The following is a 20,115-nucleotide window of genomic DNA, read 5'->3' on the forward strand; positions in this document are numbered from 1 at the left end:
CGTTTCTTGTACATGTGGAATGCCAGGTGTGCTCTTGAATAAATTTCCAGAGGTTGTAAAATCCCTCAGACCTCATAGCTGGCACATACTGTAATGTTCCTCAAAGTATCCTGGCCGGAGTGATCCAAATCAGACAAATGTTCGATAGATGAATTTTAGCAATTCAACCAATCACTGACACATGAGTAGCGGACACAGTATTTATGTTTGTCTGTATAGTACATTTATTCTAATGTTCTGAAATTTCCTTATCCTGTTCCTGAAGTGAACATGCAATTTTTATTTATAGAATGTCTCTAGTCAAAGAATAACTCAAACTTTTAGAATAACTATATTAGATATAACGATTTGATGCTATTACTTGTGGCAGAGGGGTTAATAGTAGTCCTTCTAAATATGCTTTTATAATTTGATTCTGTCACTATACAGAAAAGGGCTTTGTTAAAATACTGCTAAATTAACATAATGTAAATTAAGAGAGCAATGTAAAGACTTGGGATTACGTTTAGAGGTATATCGAAAGTAATTAAAAAAAAATGTAGACTGTATTTGCATATGTCTTTAATCTTTCTCCTAGGCTGTCCACACATGCATACATCAGCCTAAGTGGTCTTCAGACTTTATACAGTATATTTTTTCTTACTTACCAGTATATAATATACATAGTTACCTTTACTCATTATCAGTTAATTCAGTAAATCTAGATTTGTAAAATTCTCTGAATCTGGAATAAAAAAAGGAATATAGAAGAAAATCAAAGAAAAATGGTGTAGTTTAAAGTAGTCTAACACTTTTTAATAATTTCTGGATTTTAATTACCATATAAATTTACATATTGGTAAGTCAATTTAACTCAGGAAAAAATAATTTTCTAGTTAACTGGTTTACTTGTCACTAGTTCATGGTTTTATTCATATAGACAGCATATAAAAATGGCTGTGTCTTTTATCTGGCTGTGGAATTACTACAGTATACAAACCACATATTGTATATTCCAATAGATGATGAGAAAAAATGAAGAAGAATGTCTATGTTCAGCTATAGCTATGCCTGTCTTGCTGTATCAGATCTTGAAGGTCCTACAAGGACCTGCATGAGACTTTATATAAGAAACTTTGCTGTTGATGTCTGCTGCAGGTTTCAGTCTGTTTAGCATTCTCACAGTTATATTCAGTATAGTTCAGGCAGGAACTCAGTAGGAACTGGAGGATCCAATGGCATCTAGTCAGAAGAGAAAAGTGACCACTATGCCAATAAATCAGAAAACTGACTTACCTAAAATCCAAACAAACCATATTTTGGAAGAATCTCCAAGCAATCTGCAATGAAGTTCACATTGATCACCCCCTCACAGTCCTGACTGTACATGGCTAGCACCCAGAAAAAGTCTGGTTCCTTCCAGAATGAGAAAGGCTTCTTCAGAATCCCTGGGCTGGGGATGCTGTCCAAGAGCAGCACACCAGTCATTCCTGACAGGATTACTGCTGGTATAGACAAAAAAAGTCAGGAATCATACTGAGAAGAGCAAGTGCTTGCTCAGTCAGAGATCTTCTTAATGTGAATGTCAGGGAATTTTGACCAAGGTGGTGAGATTTCTGCCTGTTGTTATGACAACAGAAAAAAGAATCTGCTCTGTTTCATGTACAAAATAAAACTGATTGAAACAGGATTGTCTGAGAGAAGGTAAGAGAGTCTATATGTCATAATTTCCACTGAAAAACACATCAGTCATATTTTGGCACAGTTCTTTGCTTTGCAGACAAGTCCACCAAGGATGCAAAAGGGTTTCATGCATTAGGGACTCATTTGATGACCTGTGATTGCTACAGTCACTAGCTGTAAACAGAAAAGGTTGTATCATCACTGACAATACAGCTAGGTATTCTTATGTCATGGCTGTCTGTATCGTGGTAAGAACAGGATCTACAGTCTTGTAGAGCTCCTTGAAAATTATGCTAAATATGCTGTTATGAGCTGCTTTGGCATGGAATGATAAAATCTGATGTGGTCAGCTCCCCTTTGCAAAGTCTTCACAATGGTGGATGCTCATATGTCCAAAAGTACACACAATCACTTACTCCATCTCATCCTCTGCTGTCCCCTCCCCTGTCTTCCTCTGCTATCCCCTACTCTTCAAATAGATTTCAGATTCCTATGCAGCAGCTCCAGAGGTTTCAGTTGTGGTACTGGTGAGGTAAGTAGGCTCTAGGGGCTGAGGTAATTCTGGCAAGCCTTTCTTGTTGCCTGTAGTTGACTTATCATTTGTCCACTAAAGGACGAGACTCACCACCTTCTTTTATTCTCTCCTGCTAAAGGGTGGAGCATGCACTCAAAATACTGAATGATCAGGCAAATAATTTTAAATTAGAACAAGGACAGTGCAGGTGAACCTGCAAGAACAGTAGCAATAATCTTCACTCTATGTGGTGCAAGAAAAATAACAGAAACTTTCATAAAATGATAGAATCTTGTAACTTCAGCAATACACCCCAACGTATGCAGGGAAGTCTGGTTAATCTGCCACTGTGTGATTGATTGCATTTGAAAGTAAAAAGTACAGTGTGGTTTAACCATTACTGTTTGTAAGTCTTTACAGGTAGCAGTAGGCACCATTTTGCAATTATCTGTGTTAGGCTTTTTGCTTAGTTTAGTGTATTCACATCATGACATTCCAACACAGGAAAGAAAGCACTTTAGCCAGCAGCAGAAACATTTCTGCTTTGTGATTACAAGCATAACGCATAGGCATATTTATCTGATAATAAAAATCTAAGGGAAATAAAAGCCAAAGACATGTTGTCAGACTTCCATTTTTTAAAATTCAAAACACAGTAACAATAGTCTTCTGCATGACCAAAATTGACATTTGGCACTGAAGTGACTGACCAGAGACAAAACAAAACTTAGTGTTTAATTCTTATTGACCTTGCAAAAGATATAAAGAATTTAATAATGAAAACCATTTTAATTTCTTTGTACATTCTTTAGTGCCATTGGGAATAGAAAGGAAGGAAGATTTTAAAAGTTAACTCTTCCCTTAACCGTTGTCCTTTAGTTTGTCTGAGTCACTTCTTCATTGCTAATTCTGTATGCCTAAAATTATGTTTGGATTTGTTTTGACATGAGTGAGTGTTGATTTAATTATGCATGGAAATAGAAATGCTTTTTAAGGCAATTTACCATACTTATGCAAGATTCACTATATGACTAAAAAAAAATTAATCAAGACTGTTTGAGTCTTGATCTGACCTAATGAAGCTGCTCATGAGTTTCTAGCAACATGACTTCATGGCACTTTGATATTTCTGCTGCTCTGCTAACTTATTTCACATGTTAATTACAAATGTCTGGAAACTATTTCAGAATAAACAGCAATGCAGTATGCAGAAATATTATCCTCTTTAATATTCTAGGCTTGGAATACAGAACCCCCAGATACCAAGGCTATTCGTGAATGCTTGTTTATATGAAAGAGAAGGAAGGACAAAATATGTGCATTGTCACTTCTGTGGATATGTGTGAATAGGCAGGGTGGCAGGCATCCCACTCCTTCCAAGCACTCATTATTCCCCAGATCACCTTCTCCCTTTGCCTCCACTATTCATTTTTTTCACTCTAGACTCTTACAGGGGCACATCATGGAACAAGGACAGTCCTCCTGTTACAGTGATATTTTTTGTGTGGGTTTTTTTTTTTTGATACCTCTATGGGTAACGAAACCAAACAAAGCCAAGGGGTTAAGCTTTTAGGCAAGAATTTTTTAAACTGTTTATAAGAGTAAGGTCAGTACCAGAGTCATGTTTTTTTATATTTGAGACCTAGAGAGAAACACTTTTGAAAGGTAGGTATAATTTACAGAATCACAGAATCACAGAATCACAGAATCAATCAGGTTGGAAGAGACCTCTGGGATCATCGAGTCCAACCATTGCCCTGACACCACCATGTCAACTAGACCATGGCACTAAGTGCCATGTCCAGTCTTTTCTTATACACATCCAGAGATGGTGACTCCACCACCTCCCTGGGCAGCCCGTTCCAATGTCTAATAACCCTTTCTGAAAAGAAATACTTCCTAATGTCCAACCTGAACCTCCCCTGGTGAAGCTTGAGGCTATGTCCCCTTGTCCTATTGCTAGTTGCCCGGGAGAAGAGGCCGACTCCCACTCCACCACAACCTCCCTTCAGGTAGTTGTAGACTGCAATAAGGTCACCTCTGAGCCTCCTCTTCTCCAGGCTAAACAACCCCAGCTTCCTCAGCCGTTCCTCATAGGTCAGACCCTCCAGACCCTTCACCAGCTTGGTCGCCCTCCTCTGGACTCGCTCCAACACCTCAACATCTTTCTTGAAGTGTGGGGCCCAGAACTGAACACAGTATTCAAGGTGCGGCCTCACCAGTGCCAAGTACAGAGGGACGATCACTTCCCTAGACCGGCTGGCTACACTCTTCTTAATAGAGGCCAGGATGCCATTGGCCCTTCTTAGCCACCTGGGCACACTGCTGGCTCATGTTTAGCTGGCTGTCGATCAGCCCCTCCAAGTCTCTTTCCGCCGGGCCACTTTCTAACCACTCTTCGCCCAGCCTGTAGAGCTGCATGGGGTTGTTTTGGCCAAAGTGTAAGACCCGGCACTTGTTCTTGTTGAACCTCATGCCATTGGTCTCGGCCCATCTATCTAACCTGTCCAGATCCCTCTGTAGGGCCTTCCTCCCTCCAGCAGATCGACACTCCCACCCAGCTTGGTGTCATCTGCAAATTTGCTGAGGGTGCACTCAATCCCTACGTCTAGATCATCTATAAAGATATTGAACAGCGCCGGCCCCAGAGCTGAGCCCTGGGGAACACCGTTAGTGACCGGCCGCCAGTTGGACTTTGCCCCATTCACCACCACTCTCTGGGCTCGGCCATCCAGCCAGTTTTTTAACCCATTGAAGAGTCCACCCATCCAAGCCCTGGGCAGCCAGTTTGTCTAGGAGGATGCTGTGGGAGACAGTGTCGAATGCCTTACTGAAGTCTAGATAGACTACATCCACAGCCCTGCCCTCATCTACTAAGGGGTCACTTTGTCATAGAAGGACTATGTTACTCAGCTAAACTGCAATCAAGTGCTTCGTGTGTAATCTGTTTGGGAATTAATGTTTTGTGCATGAGGTGAAGAGAGTTTTTCCACACAAATACTGTAGACCCATCTGAAAAAAAAAAAAACAAAGACTAGTTCTGATGAATTATTGAGAATTTTGGGGGGGCGTCTGGGCTCAGAGATATTTTTGTAACAACTTTCACATTAACATTCTTCGCACGTTTGAGGGAATCCCATGGCTGAGATATCAAAACAAAGGTTATTAATAACAGGTTATTTATTCTGTGTAAAAAAAAACTAAACGAATCCAGAAAAAAAGTTAAAACCATCTCATGTATAAGCATTAATATAATTACCTGTGTTTCTTTCATGACTCTCTATAAATTCTACCTCCTATGCATGCATAGTGAAACCTTTTCAAATCATATGCAAATAGTCTTTCCCACATCTGTGTACTCAGAGTCTGCTATATCCTCCTTTCATACTTTTCTTTTTCCTTCCATGCTTAGTCATTCTCTGTGGCCTGCTATTGTCACCTCTGTTTCCTTTCTGCTGCTGTTGCTTCACCAACCCACTCTCTGCATTATGACATTGCCTCTTGTCCTGTTCATGTCCTATGAATAGTATTGCTACATGATACCAGCATTTGTGCAACTTTTTACCCTTTTTGATATTTTTTTCTTCTGTCTGAACCAGTGGAAATTTTAACACTAACTTCAAAATTAGAATCTTTGAGGATACTCTTCTAAATACCCAAAACCAGAGATATTATATCTAGAAATAAATATGTAGATCCTAGAACCTAAAACAACAGTCAGTTGAACCACTGTTTAATCATTTCCTGGACTGTACAGGAGGGTTGACCTACCTTGATGTCTTGGCAGGGATCTTCAGGATCAAAAAACCTACCTTTGTAAATTCAGTTTTAATTTGACTAAAATCTCTGCAATTTTGCCTCAGGAGCCAGAATCTTTATCTGCTGGATTGCTCTATGAAGCTGGCCTCTACACATGGATTATCCAGTCTTTTTACTTCTTTCTTGTAAAATTGAAGATCATGCTTTATTTCTCATGGCAGTTATGCCAGTGACTACTACTGGAAGAGATTGAAACAGCAATAATGACAACCTAGGCAGAACATTCCTTTTAATAGTATTAATTTTCCCTGTCTGCAGGATTGCATATTTGTTCCAGATGTCTTAAACTTTTTTTAATTTGCTGCATCAATGGGTCAAAATTAGTGTCATACACTTTTTTTCCAAGACCTATGAGATCTATACACCTTAGTAAGAGTGCACGTTGACCACATAAAGTCAGACTTTATTTACATGCCCACTCTTGTTCAACTACATTTAATAACATTATTTCCAACTTATTATCCATCATGTTTGAGATTCTTTATTTTTTATTTTTCTTGACTACTGGTTACCAGCAGAACCTTTATCTACATATAATTGCTTCACTTACGGTATAACATGCATATTATTATTATTTTTTTAAATACGTATCTCCATAATTTGGAAGAAAAGAATAACAGAGGAAAGTAAACATAATAGCTTGATTTCCATTCCCTTGGTTTTTGATTTGGGATTTGTGTAAACTGCCTATGCCTTGGTATGTGAAAGCATTCATTAACACTTATTAGTATATCCCACTCTTTTCAGATATTTTTTGTCATAAAACAACCAAAAAATAATTCTTGGACTGTTTCTTGAATGTGCAAATGGCACATTTTCAGGAATCTTTCCTATAATATCCTCTGACATTTGTCATTTATTAGAGAGTCCTAAATGCTTTACATACATGTAAGAAGGCAATGGGATATTTACAATCTTGATAATATTCTGGCATTTTGTATCTCACTAGCAAAACTGAACAGAAGAAAGATGAGATTTTCTTTCCTTAGGAAGTATAATTTTTTATGTATCATACTTGCCTGGTATTCATAAAAGTAATGTAGTGACTAGCAACCTGACACTGCAGGTATCGGGCAATATTCAACTTAGAAGATTGCTTGAATATCTTATAAAACTTTGCGTACAATCTTTATGCTTCTCATACTCATTTATGATGCTGGAAATAACTACACAATCGCTGAGTGTACAATTCACAGATTGTTATGTTGTTATTGTTATGCACTATTCACAGATTGTTATGTTGGCAATCTTGAGATGTAACTAGTAGCTAGAATATGCAGCAGGTACTTTAGAAATTTTATCTAGTTTGACACCTGTTGTTTACTTCCTAAAGTGACTGTTCTGCATTCTCTTAGATTTTTCACATTTAATACTAATTTTTAGAAAATTTTTGTTTTTTTTGAATGCAGATCTTTTTCAGATTTGCAAACTGCCATAAAATGTTTTGTTTGAGGTTATATTTCTATAATATTCTAGTCATGAAAGAAGGTTTTTTTGTGAATTGTAGGAGCTGTAATTTTTGTAAACCTGGAGGCAGAAGAGAGGGAAAGACAAAGTTTAATTTATTCTTACTTTTCTATTTCTCTTTTTTTTCAAATATGTTCAGCTGTTTCTTGATCACACCTGGATTCTCAAAACATACTGCTTTCACTGTCATTTTCATGATTCATAATTCATTTAGAGGTACTATTAAGTAAAGTCCTTAAAAATTGATTTGCTTTTCTCAGAATCCTGTAAAAATGAACATAAATTTAATCTCGTTTTTTCACATCTTTGTTTCACAAATGGATCTACAGGGCATGATCAGATCAGATGGCATACTTCACATTATCAGATCTCTATTGAATTTTATGTGAAAAATATGTGTAGTAGAGCATAAATCATCTGTGTTGGAATCAAAAGAATAGCACCTGCATTCAGGTTTAAACCCCGAGATTTGATTCAGATCCATATACAGAAGCCTGTGGTTCTTTGTATCAGACCTATCTCAGCAAAGTGCAGGCTTACAGTTATGAATATCTACAAATGATATTTCACTTTCTTCTTCAGTTTACTAGAAAAAATAAACTTTTAACTTCAGCTGGAATTATATTTGAGTCCAGGTCTAAGCACCTTCCCTTAATTATTTATTAAAAGTAATCTACAGTCACATTCTTTGAATTGATATTTACTTGAAAAGGTCTCATTTTACTTATTGTGTTTTCCTCCTTCCTTTTGAAGAATTTTCAAGAATAGTTGGACTATTTCTATTTTCAAGAGTAGTTGGAATTACGTTTATAATCCTGTACCAATTTCTTGATCCCGAGCAGTATTATGTTTCTTAAAAATTTAGCAAGATAGAACTTTTGTTTATGTAATTTGAACACATTCATTAGCTCTTTAAAGATTACCAATATTTTTTTTGTGCAGAAATAGGCTTCAAAACCTTCAGTGGGATTCAACCCACTTGAGTTTAATTTCTATCAGATCAATTTAATTTTCCTGGTCTAGTAGAGCTACACATTCTTATATGGCTATATGCAAAACATATGGAAGGGGCCCTAACCTGTTCTGTTTTGTTGCGCTTTTGAAAAACAGAATAAATTTATACCAGTTGATACTAATCTTAGGAAAAATCACAGACATTTTAGAAATTTCACGAGGATACTTTACAAAGTTTACACAAACAATTAATTGTTTTATAGTTTATGCTGTAATTCCGAAAACATAAATTTTACAGGGCATAACACTAGTGACTGGTGTTCAGAAGGACTTTATGCTGGTGATGCACCCTTTGAGCATGGCAGTTCAGCCAATTTTCCATTCCCCTCACTGCACATTTATCTAGCTTATACTTCATCAGTTTGCCCATGAGAACATTGTGGGAGATCATGTCAAAAGCCCTTCTAATACTGAGGTCTGCCCTCACCCACCAAGTCAGTCATCTTACCTCCGAAGGCTAGTCAGGCATGATTTCTCCTTCATAAATCCAGGCTGACTACTGCCAGTCATCTTCTTGTCCTTCATATATTTGGCAATGGCTTTCATAATTATTTGGTCCATCACTTTTCCAGGTGAGGCTAGCTGGCCTGTAGTTTCCTGGCTATTTTTTGTCCTTCCTGAAGGTACGAGTGACATTTGCTCTATTCCAACCCTCAGGAACATCTCCCATCCGCTGTGATTGCCTTTCAAAGATTATTGGCCTTGCAGTGACACCAACCAGCTTCCTCCATCCCATGGACTTTTATGCGTCCAATTTGTTTGAACTCTATCCTCTTCCTTGCTCTGGATTTTCCCACTGGTTTCAGGGATCTGGGATTCCTGAAGGCCAGTCTGACTAGTAAAGACTGAGACAACACAGTCTTGGAGTATCTTGGCGTTTTCCATGTCCTTTGTCACCAGTAGTCCATTCACACTTTCTCTAGTCTTCATTTTGCTGCTGATGTGCCTATAGAAACCCACCTTATTTTTGCCATTCATGCACCTTCCGAGAGTCAGCCTTAGGTGGCTTTGTTTTTTGTAAGCGTGTCCTGCACTGTTCCTGTGCACTTGGACACACACTTGTTCTCAGTCACCAAATCCTGCTTCCACCTCTTGTGTGGTTCCTTCTTATGCCTGAGTTTTGTCAGGAGGTCCTTGTTCATCCATGCAGGCTCCCTGCTGCCTTTGCTTTACTTCCTGCATAAGGGCACAGGCCATTCTTGAACTTGGAGGTGGTGATACTTGAAAATCGGCTCTTTTGGACCCTGTTCTCTTCAGAATCATATTTCGTGGCTTCCAACCAAGTCCCTGACCAGGTCAGTCTGTTCTCCTGAAGTACAGTGTTGTGATCCTGCTATTTGCCTTGTTGCCTTCTATCAAGATACTGAACTCCATTATCTCATGGTCACTGCAGTCAAGGCTGCCCCCAACCATCACACCTCTGACCAGTTTTACCCTGTTTGCAAGTGTTAGGTCCAGTAGAGATTCTCCTCTAATCAGCTCCTTGATCACCTATGTCATAAGGTCATCACCAATGCACTCCAGAAACCTTCTAGATTGTGTCCTGCTGTGTTGTCCCTCCAGCACATATCAAGGTGATTAAAGTTCCCCAGGAGGACCAGGGCCTGTGAATATGAGACTTCTTCCAGTTGTTTGAAGAAGGCCTCATGTATTTCCTATTCCTGATCAGGTAGTCTGTTGCAGACACCCACAACAACATGCCCATATTGGTCTGCCCACTAATCCTAACCCATAAACTCTCAGATGGCTCGTCATCCATCCCAGGCAAAACTTCATGTATTATGTCTGCTCTCACATAAAATGCAACTCTACCTCCTCATCATGTCAGCATGTCCTTCCTAAGTGTCTGCAATCCACTGCAACATTCCAGTCACATAAGGTATCCCACAGTGTGGCTGCGATCCCAATGAGACTGCAACTCTGCAACTGTATGCACATCTTTAATCCCTCCTGTTTCCTCCCCGTGCTGCATGCACTTCAGAAAGGCACTCAGTTGTGCTTATTTCCCAGAAAAGCTATGAAAGCTTCCCCATAATGCTGTTCTGTAGACGCTTTCTTATTTCTATGTATACACTTGAGATGGGCTCTTTTCAGCCATTTTCTTTTTTACAATGTCTCACCTGTCCACATTGCCCTGCATGCTTTTCTTGGCAACCTGATCCACCACTTCTTGACTGTGGGCTGTCAACTCTGTCCCCCATCATTCCTAGTTTAAATCTCATGCCTTTTCTGTTTAGTAGAAGTGTTGCTACGTAAAAGTAGAAGAGGCAAAGATAAAGGGAAGACCTCTGCACTTTCATAATAAGTATGGATTTTTTTTCCCTTTTCACATCTACATGAATCCATACTGCTAAATATGTACCTTTCACATTAGATTTCACCTTTCAAAAAAAAGGTACACTTATTTTCTTATTTGGCATTAAAACTTTTTTTCTGTCTGGCCATTTCTATGTCTCTGAATCTTCATTTTCAACTGTGCCAGAAACCGTACTACATCTTTATTTTTCTTTTCTCATCTTTAAAATTTATCTTCTTTTAGTTATGCTCTTGTCAAAATTGTACTTTCTGGTTCTGCTGGTTCTGCTGGATTTATCCTCAATCTTTTCAGTGCCCTCTTCATATTCCAAGGATACAAGAATTTTTGCCCTTTCACTGTTCCAGAAATGCAACCATGTCAGTTGAAGAAGGGCTTAAAGAGAAAACACAATCTATAATGTGTCCTTTTGTCACAGGTTCTAGTAATTTCTCTCATGTCTTTATGTAGCTTCAAAGTTAAACCAGATAGGGTCTAGAACACTTGTTTTCTTCAGTTTATTTTACAGGTCCCTTTGATCACTTGGTTTCCTTAAAAGTACTTCCTTCTGCTAAAACTAATGTAGCTTAGTTATTATGACAAGCTTGGATAACTATGTACAATTCAAGGAGAGAAAAAGCTCTATGGGTTCTCTCTGCGACATGCTACTGACTGATCACAATTGTTCTTGAGTAAATTCTAAACCTTTACTATAAAGTTCCATTCCCTCAAATTGTCTGGCACTGCTGTACTTCAGATATTTCTCATTTCCCTGTTCTCTGTGCCATCAGATTTTTTTTCTGTCTCTCTCTTCCTCATTCTGTCCAGGTGCTCTACTTACATGTATAACTAAGTAACACGACATGACTAATCACAAACCCGTTCTCAGTGTTCCTCTTATTCCTCTGTGAATATAGTTTTAAATTTCTTTTTTCTCATTGCATATATCAGTCAAAAAGCTTTTAATTCCCTTGCCACTTGCCACCATAATAAGTGAAGGTTAAAAGCCTAGACAATTCCCTTCTCAAAGAAAATACAGTAGATCAAAAAGTGAAGAGAAGGACTTGGGGCATGGAACCGCTTCTTTAAGAGGAGACATAGATAAAACTAGGACAGTGTTGATCCACCTGTAGTTTCCATGATATGGACTAATTCATTTAAAATGTAAACAAACTCTGAGGATACCAGAGTTTTTGTGGGATTTTTTCCCTATTAAATTAAAAAAAGTGAAATGTTAAATAAATCCAAGGACAAGATTGTGTTTTTCTTTAGTTCTATAAGATTGAGGACGACATTCCCAGGGTTGTCTTTCTTCAAATAGTATCTGTACACGGAATGGGTTTAGTTTCTACATATTCTGCAGCCCAAGGATATGAAATTGTGAAGTCTGCAGTATCTCCTCTAAAGCTTGGACTAGTTTTGATTCCTTAATATTCTGCTTTAGTGCTTCTATAGTCTGTGGCTATAACCAAAGCTATGTGTTTGTAACAAAAAGGAACCAAATGAAAAGGAATTTCAAGTTGATGCTTCTAAGTGATAAAGTAATTCTCACCTGTTATATTTTCTGGCTACTCTGAAAAGAAACCTGTTTTACTATCATCTTCAACAGAGAGTTTCAGTCATAGTACCTTTTATTATGTTACCACTGGATTGATGAGCCCCTTGTTGTTCTGCTTTCCTTATGGGGCTTTAGGCATACATTTATTCTCTGGTGGAACTGCAGGCTTCAGATAAGACAGATAAAAAGATAAAGGTGGAAAAAAAAAGACCCCAAAACTGACACCGCCACTGCAAAAAAAAAAGCCCACCCTAAATCTCTATTACCTTTGTGTCTCCTACAACAGCTACATAAATACAGTCAGTGACTACAAACCAGATCAGAAAAGATTGCTCTGTCCTACTTCACAGAAGGTCACAGTCATTTTTTCTGTTTCTTTGCACTGTATGCTTTGTGGTTTTGAAAGATTTTAGTTTCAATCAAAGCTGAGTTTGTTCCTTTGCTTAGGAATGATATTTATACTGTTTTCGATTTCTGTTTAAGGCTCACTTCTATTAATTTCATAGTGTAATGAAGAGGAAAAAACTTAGGCAATGGATCTGAGTTCATTATACCTAAATATAAAATTATGAACCTGTATGTTTATGACATTCTGCAACTATTAAACTGTTAACTACTTGTTGCTGGTATCCTTTCATGCTCCCTATTAGATAATAACTGGCTTTAGGGATGACAGTAGCACAAGAACAGGAAACAAATCTGTGTAAAATCTGTGATAAACATTATTACTTCATTTCTGCTTTGTCTGGTTTAAATAATTTCTTTTTCTCTGAGTAATTGATTAATGCATCCAAACCCAGAAATTTCAGTTGCAAAATAACACTGTATTGACTTCTTGATTTGAGCATATGACAGTTATTTTCAATATGGATTAAAAGTGAGATAACAGGTCCATTTTGAGCAAGGTCTAGATGTCAGGGGGCATGATCTATGCATTAGTATGCTTATTGGACATGAGGTTGGTGTTTGTCAGGGCTGATGCTCACCAGAGTACATTTAATGAATTAAGAATGTTTAATTGTATCTTTGTGTAAAATGTAGAGTTTGTAAACATTTTGGTTTTGCCCAGATAGAACTAACTAGATTCTGTTTTGCTAGTGGTGAGTGCAATGGAAAGCAGCACCTTCTTTCTGTACTAAATGGGTAGCTCAGCTGTATTTTAAAATTCTTCTCTAGAGCCTTTCTGTAGGTGACCAGAGCTCTGTAGACTTTCCTAACCAACTCACACCACTATAGACCTCTTGTATAACATGTGCCTCTTCCTTTGTTTCCATTTCTCAGACAAGTTCCTACACTCTTTAGTTTAATCTTTTCTCACAGTGCTACTCTCCATGAATAAAAGTACTATAATGTGGCTCAGCGAGGGCAGTTAGTTGTATAAGAGGCATTTGGTACAAAGATCACAACAAATAACTATTCCTCTGCCCACTTTGCTTTCCAAATCAATAACCAAGCAATGAGTTTGTGTCCGTACAAAGGAAATGGCAATGAGGAAGAGAAAATTATGTAGGAAAAGAGCTCTAAAAAGTCACTGCAACACCTGTGTCTCAGAATGATTAGTGTTCTGACAAACAACCAGAAAAGTTGGCAAATAAAAAGCAGATGGAGTCTGACTATTGCTTCATGTTTTCCTCTGGTTTTAACATTGTTCTGTAGGAAAAAATCAATTAATAATTTATTATCGGTGATAAGATTTTAATTTTATTCTTGTTTAATTGTGTTGTAAATAAAGCTACATGCTTTACTTTTCACATGAATGTTACATTAGGGGTTTTAACTGGTTTGGGGAGGGCAAAGAATTGAATTTTTTTGTTTTGAATTTGCTTAGTTTTGTTAGGGTGATATAGTCATTAAGTCAAATGAGATAATGATAGAAAATAATAATAAGATGCAAATATAGATGCCTGTTTTGACATGATAAACCTCTGCATAAGTGACTACCATAAACTACATTAACTACTAATGATGGATAAACAAGAAAGGTTTCAGAGTTTAGTTATCTGAACTGTTCAGCTTTTCAGAATAGGTGTTATCTTTTGTCCATGAATTTAATAGACTTTGCTACTGACACTGCACATATTCTTCCCAAACCTATCAAGTCAAAAGGATTGGTTATCAGCCTTGTATTTCTGGCTGTGGAATTGCTCCAACTTGTAGATCATGATACGGTCACGGCCACATCAAACATGACTTAAGAAGGGAAAATAAAACTAGCTACGCCTTCAAATGCCTGACTGAATGCTGCCATTGTCTTTTCCAACCTTTAAAACACTCCTTCAAAATATATTTTTCTGATTGTGAAAGGGCACAGTGTCACTTCACAGTTAAGTGCACTGATTCTTATTCCTACTCACTTTTCTTACTGAACAGAATGGATATGCATGTTGAGTATGGCCCTAGTTTCAACAATCCTCTGTTCAGTTTCTCTGTATTAAGAACCACTGAACAATTTTCTTAGCCTAGTAGGAATGAAGAAACATATTTGCTGATGCTTCTGTATTCTCTGCATAATTATTTCGTCTGAATCCCATATTTTCTCAGATCTGCACAGGTTTCCCATAACTGCTGACTCTTTGAAGTGAAGCCAGGGAATTCCTTCATTGCTCTGTTCCTTAGGATTGCTCCAGTACTGGAGTGCCCTGTAGGCATCCATGTTAAGAATCTTTCCAGTCCTCTATTCTTAGGGGGGAACTTCATTGTAAAGTGTATTTTACATGGAAGTTGAGGCATATTTGGAAGGGGGATTGGGAAACCCGGTCAACCTGTAATAGACATAGAGTGTCAATAAGATTGATCTATCTTCTATGCCATTGTTATATGAATATAACAACAGCATATGTTATGCCATTGTTGTATGAACGACCCTGCTGAATTGTTCTTCTAACATGTCATCACAGACCAAGCTTACCGGAACCTGGACCAGGAGTGAAGTGTTGCTGTGAGTTATATGAAATGCTATTCCATCTGTCTTCTCAACAGTTTCACTGCAGAGTTGAATGATATAATAAAGATCTGGGCAGATGCAGAAATGTGGGATACCTGTGTAATAGGTTATATTTTGTGTGCAAGTGCAGGTTAAAGGGTCAATCTCCCTTTTAAATCATTTTTATTTGTGAGCCAGTGCTGTCCTTCATATTGGCTCTGGGCAGCACTGTTACTTGTTCTGAAATGAGTGATAGGAGCAAAGTCCAAGAAGGAAAGAACAAAGCAGGAATCCGTCAAACTCAGTTCAACAGCTGTCAAGGGGCAAAGGGGAATGTGCACTTTTGCTGTGTTTTTATGCAGGTATGTCATGATTTGCAGATTTAATGAAACTGTAACTTTGCTGCTTGAAAGAGATCACAGACAACATCTTGTATCTTGGCCAGCAGTACTGGAGCAGGAACCCCAAGAGCAGAGGCTCTTGTGAAAAATCAGAGTAGAGATTTTGATCCTTGTAAACAGTTCTCCACTTTGCCACTGTAGCGGTGAGACAGGATGCTAGCAGCAATCGTGTAAAGTTCTTCTGTAGTGAGAAGCACAGTTACAGTGACTCTGCAGCTCAGCTTGAGGGCATAATGATATGTGTTCTTTGGGATGTGTCTTAATATACATCAGTACATGTGGGTCTAGACTGACCTGAAACTACAGTGCGGGATGTTTGACTAGACCAGATATTCTCTCCAGATGAGCCACTCCCATGATGTCCAATTACACTCTCAGGCTCCAAACCAGAGGGAATGATCAGGGGAATTTGGGCCTTGAGAATGCCTTTGAGGGGGAATGTGAACAGCCTGAGTCAACAAGTTTTAAGCATACTAATAATGGATTCCTAATTTTTGTTTTTTCAACTTCTATCAAGAAAAAAACCTGATGAGTGACATTAAATATTATAGAATACAATTTATCTAGAAAACCTAAATTCAAACCTTCACCAAATTGCGTTTATAATACCTGTTTATGCTTATTAATGGATGAGAGATAACTTCACTTCAGTTAGATGCATTTCTTAATTTGATGTCTGTGTGCAACTCTGAGGGGTATAAAGTTTATTTTATACCCAACATTTTTGTTTTAATTTATTTTTTTCAAACTACTCACATTTATTTGAATATGACAAACCATTTCCCTTTCCCTTTCCCGTTTTACTGTTGAATTTCCTGGCATTGACTGTTAGTCAAGCCATTAATTAGTTTTGAAAATTATGTAGAAATAACAGGATAAAGAAAACAAAGGCTGTTTTTTTCTGCTGAACTGTTAATCTTTTACTTCAAAACCAGTAAACCCTCATAGAACAAAATCACAAATCAATCAGACCTTAAATATATTATTCCATTATTACTGCGTTTATCTTACCCCCTTTTGTTTTTGATGAGAAATCGTCTTTTCAAATGGGTTAAACTGGGCACAATCCGGGAAGAACACATGGTATAGTGAGAGACTTTTTGGTATTATTTACATGCTTTAAGAACTTCCATTAAGAAAAAAAACAGGTATTTTGTAATTTAATACCCATGACCTTCAGTAAGACTCTGTTTCTGAATAAATAATCTTCACATTATATCATTGTTGATCAAATATAATGTATTGAAGAAAAGACCCATATTTATGATCAGTTTTCAAATGTCCCTTTAAAGCATTTCCACTTCAGTTTCTCAGGGGGATATCTAGCGTACACTTGTCTTAGTCCTGTCTATTCAGGTTTGCACATATATCAGTGGAAATTAGTCAAACCTATGAGTGGGTGCTATCTGTGAGAAATCCCTTTCTGTTTTAAAGAAGCAGAATGGGAGCTTTCACAGCATTAAAATTAGGTATCAAAATGTATTATACTTCAGAGAGTAAAGGCACATAAAGAAAGTAAAGACAGCTATCAGCCATAGTTAAACTTAACTGCAAAAGGCGACAAAATATAGTTATTTAACACACTCATATTCCAAGATGAATTCCATATGACACTATTTTATGAACTTTCACTGTCTAAAAGACCTGAAATATAACTTAAAAAGAGAGAGTGATGTTAAGAACAGAGTTTACATCTGTCTTTTTCTGTTAGCGTGAGTTAAGTCACTGACATTATGGAAGATTCTTTACTGTACTTAATTAGCATCTGATTCTTTCAGAAAAAGGCCTTTATTTTAAATTCTAAATTGGTGTTGTAGGGTTAGAGGGAAATTCAAATCAGATGTGAGCTTCTATCTGTATACTAATTTGCTTTAGAGATTATTGGGGCGTTGTTTTTTTTTTTTTTTTAAAGATTTAAATTGATGAACAAAACAGATTTGGTTTTGGGGGAGAGACAGTGTGGAAATATAGACCACTGAGGATCTTATAAGCCCACAACAAATACTTTTATTACATTGGATGAATGTAAATCAAGACTACAGAGTGGCTGAATGCTATGAAAATGTACATACAATTTGTGGAAGTATAATAAGCTATACAGGGTGCAAATCAAATTATGAACTGGAAAAAGTGCAAGTGCTGACATCAGGCCACCTTAGTATTTTTACAAAATGTCTACAAATATAATCTATATAAATGGATGATAAAAGATTGTAACTCTGAATTTTTAGAATGTAGTCACATTAAAAAGAATTTTGTACACTATGATTTCTATAACTGGCTTTTTCTAAAATGGGTGCCCAAATTACATTTATGCACTGTTTTTCTTAATTATTTTGATGCAATAGAACTAAAAATTTCTGAGCAGAGATTAGAATGGCCTATAATTTTTCATGGAAGAAGGAAAGGCAGAATAGTGTGTGTTTTTTAAAAGATCCCAAAGTTTAGTACGGTCACCATTATTGATTCAAAAGCACAGAACTTGCCAGGTCCTTGCTCTGCAAGAGCGACATTTTCTGTTTATGTATAGACTTGTTGAAACTTAGTACCACACCTAAATGAAACATTTATCATCATTGCCACACTTTTACTAAGCTGATAATTTAATTAATTGTGTTATAATTACAACTACTTTTGTTTATTACCCTGCCCACCCTCTACCTGTGGTCTATAAAATGGGTAGGTATTTTCAGAAGTTCCTAAGTATTTAGCAGCACATCTTACTGACCCATCAGTGGATCTGGTGGTCTTAGATCAATCCCTACTTTTGGAAAAATCTCTCCAAGGTAACATTCCCAAGAGAGCTCTTTAAGAGAACCAGTAACAAAGCTCAGCTAATTGCTGATATGAGTATCCAGTGCTTAACTGCAAAAAGGTAGAAAAGAGAGATCAGAGGTTTTTCTTTTCTCTGTACCATAAGGTGAAGTTCAGTGAAACTGAAAAGTACTCAGTTCAAATTGATTGCAAGTTTATTAATATTTCCATACAGTATACAATTCATCTGCAGCACTCATTGTTAAAGGTTATCCTTGAATATAACAAGATTAAAATATGGGTTACATATTTACCGTAGCAGCTAGAATATCCTATTATAATTTCTACTTCATGATTAAGGGCTTAGGGCTCTAAATATTAGGGTTTATATAAAAATGTCTCAGCAAGTGTAAGTTCTCTCATCTGTAAGCTTTTTTCCACCTCTTGTACCTGATAATTGTCATTGTTGGGACTTAGGATCCTGAGCTGAATACCCCACAGATCTGATCCAATGTGGTAACTTTTATGTGACTGGATTTTCAAGGAAAAGAATGAATGAAGAAGAATTAATTCCTATTAAGTCTGGAATGTAAAACACTGCAATTCTGTAAAGGCAGCATTATGTTTTATCAGCTCAATATTTGAACAGAATAGAGATAGAAGACTGCCAGGAGGAAAAATGTATTACTTATTAGAGCTTTATTTGGCTTGGAAGATTAATCAGTATATTATATAAAAGAGCAGGAAAGAGAAAGAATTTAAAAACAATAAACAAAACAACATAGATGTTATATATTGTCCAAATAAATATGCCTGCTCATCATGAGGACTGGCAATCCTTACAGAAATAATGAATGTGTAAAGATTATGTATGGATGTGAAGAGAAGATGTGGTAAAGACATGCTAAGCTATTGTAACATTAAGAGGCTTACTTTGTAGGAACATGTCAGTGTAAATGCGTTAATGTAAATCCGATTCAAGGCCAAGTAACTGAGGGAAGGGGTCTTCCTACTGTGGCATTAAGACCTGGTTTCATTCCACTAGTTATAAGAACCTAACAGTGTTGCTCAGGTTAACATAGACATGTATAACTGGAGGAAATCCTGACCTCCAAGTGTAAAGCCACCTAAAACATGAATCATCTTCCAGAAATACCCCTCTTTATATTTGTTGTAACAATAACTTATAAAGACATTACCAGTAACTCTGGCATGTTAGTTATGTTTCTAAAAGTTCAAGGTGTGAATCAACATACTTTTGTATCTATATTTTGTTATAATAAATTATGTTATACATATATATATGTTACATACAAGCTTAATCATATTAGCTTTGTGAAAGCTGAAGATAGTACTTCAGCCAACATTATTAGCCATATAATATTGAATAAAGATGGAAAATTGCTATACATTTCTACTTTTTATTTTCATTTTGGGATACTCATATACACAGCTGTTCTGTTTGGGACTGATACTGGTATTCCTCATTCATGTCCCTTCTCTTATTCATGTAAATAGCCCAGGATTTTTGAGAATCAGGCCTTTTGTTTGATCATTCATTCCACAAAGCTCTGGGTGTGATTACTTTGATGAAGAGAGACAAGAGTTGATTCTGCGCCTGATCAGATATTTCATCAGTCATAAGAAACAACACTCATTAGATCATAAGTATAGAAAGACTGAACTGCGTGGAAGCCTTGACTTTTTCTG

This window comes from Nyctibius grandis, chromosome 4, assembly GCF_013368605.1.
Source record: "Nyctibius grandis isolate bNycGra1 chromosome 4, bNycGra1.pri, whole genome shotgun sequence".
Classification (NCBI taxonomy): Eukaryota; Metazoa; Chordata; class Aves; order Nyctibiiformes; family Nyctibiidae; genus Nyctibius; species Nyctibius grandis.